Genomic DNA, 2,197 nt, shown 5'->3' with positions numbered 1-2,197 from the left:
CTGCTCAGCATGATCAGCCTTCCACTTCTTGATGGTTTCCCTCTGCTATGAATGCATATGTCCAGTTGTCTGCTTCTTAGAGCAGACATTTACCTTCCTCATCCACCAGCCATTGGAGGAGGACTGGGGCCACGCAGATGATTGATTCTACCCATTCTTCAGGGAGGGTTTCCTGGTGGCCCTCTTCCATCATCATATCTGGAATCAGATGAGTTTCCATAGCTTCTTCTTTTTTTCACATCTTGCTGAAGCAGGGTTTTGAAAAATAAAACCACAAACTCAGCTATTCCCCAGAAGAAATCTGTTATCAAAGATAATCTCCATGGAGACTGATTCCGGCTGTCCAACACCTGTCCGTTCGAGATGTAAACCATCTTGTCCCACTTCCCTGCTTCGGAGCGACTGCTGTCTCCTGATTTTTTAATGATTGCCATTCTAACTGGCATGAGATGGTATCTCAATGTTTTGATTTGCATTTCTCTAATGACCAGTGATGAAAAGCTTTTTTCATGTTTGTTGGCTGCATAAATGTCTTCTTTGAGAAGAGTCTGTTCATATCCTTTGCCCATTTTTTAAATGGGTTTGTTTTTTTCTTGTAAATTTGTTTAAGTTCTTTGTAGATTCTGGTTATTAGCCCTTTGTCAGATGGGTAGACTGCACAAATTTTTTTCTCATTCTCTTGGTTGCCAGTTCACTCTAATGATAGTTTCTTTTGCTTACAGAAGCTCTTAAGTTTAGTAAGATCCCATTTGTCTATTTTGGCATTTGTTGCCTTTGCTTTTGGTGTTTGAGTCATGAGGTCCTTGCCTATGCCTATGTCCTGAATGGTGTTGCCTACATTTTCCTCTAGGGTTTTTATGGTGTTGGGCCTCATGTTTAAATCTTTAATCCATCTGGAGTTAAATTTTTATAAGGTGTTAGAAAGGATCCACTTTCAGCTTTCTGCATATGGCTAGCCAATTTTCCCAACACCATTTATTAAATAGGAAACCCTTTTCTCATTGCTTGTTTTTGCTGGGTTTGTCAAAGAACAGATGGTTGTAGATGTGTGGCATTACTTCTGAGGCCTCTGTTCTGTTCCATTGGTCAATATCTCTGTTTTAGTACCAGTATCATGCTGTTTTTATTACTGTAGCTTTGTAGTATAGTTTGATGTCAGGTGGCATGATGCCTCCAGCTTTATTTATTTACTTTATTTATTTATTTATTTATTTATTCTTTTGCTTAGGATTGTCTTGGCTATGCAGGCTCTCTTTTGGTTCCATATGAAGTTTAAGGTGGCTTTTTCCAATTTTGTGAAGAAATCAATGGTAGCTTGATGAGGATAGCGTTAAATTTATAAATTACTTTGGGCAGTATGGGCATTTTCATGATATTGAAAGATAGAATTTTAAAGATAGAATTTCTTAAAATTATTTTGACAACATGTACAAAACTTTGTGAAGGTCAAAAGGCCTTCACAAAGTTTTGTAGATGTTGCCAAAAATAACTGTGGAAAGGTTGTACCAATTTCTATAAGTTCTCAGTGGTTGTGAATGCTTGGTTCCTTATACCCTCATCAGTAAACCATTAATGTTTGTAAAAATGGTTGGACACCTTGATGGTGGGATGAGTGATTTCTTATTTTCATTAATCATCATATATTGATTTCTTGGGTGATAGCTTTTTATATATTCATTGACCATTATATCTTATCTCCTGATAAATGACCATTTCCAGTTACATATTTTCAATTCTGATTATTTTCTTGATCTTGTCACAAGGATTTTCTTTCTTTTGGGTTTTTTTTTTTGAAACAGAGTTTGACTCTGTTACCCAGGGTAGAGTACGGTACAGTACAGCTGACTCTAGTCTAAAACTCTGGAGCCCAAGCAATCTTCCTGAGTAGCTAAGACTACAGGCATATGCTACCATGACTGCTTAATTTTTCAATTTTTTTGTAGAAATGAGTTCTCCCTGTGTTGCCCAGGCTGATCTCAAATTTTCGGGCTCAAGCAATCACCCTGCCTTGGCCTCCCAAAGTGCTGGAATTACAAGTGTGAGCCATTATGCCCAGTCTCACGAGGATTTGCTACATTGCTATATGATGCTTACATCAGTCAAGGAGATGATTGTACAATAGTCCATCAAATGAATGTACTGTAAAGTACTAAGGTATTTCTTTATTAATACACATTTAGGCCAGACATGGTGGCTT

At 37.6% G+C, this 2,197-nt stretch overlaps 1 pseudogene; it reads right to left on the bottom strand.

The window, feature by feature from the left end:
* Positions 1-74: 74 nt before the first annotated feature.
* LOC108294948 lies at positions 75-399 on the bottom strand (annotated as a pseudogene).
* Positions 400-2,197: the final 1,798 nt, after the last annotated feature.

Source organism: Cebus imitator, unplaced genomic scaffold (assembly GCF_001604975.1).
Source record: "Cebus imitator isolate Cc_AM_T3 unplaced genomic scaffold, Cebus_imitator-1.0 Scaffold612, whole genome shotgun sequence".
Taxonomy (NCBI): Eukaryota; Metazoa; Chordata; class Mammalia; order Primates; family Cebidae; genus Cebus; species Cebus imitator.
The sequence above is the reverse complement of the archived record's forward strand: the minus strand, read 5'-3'. Positions and strand labels throughout refer to the sequence as shown.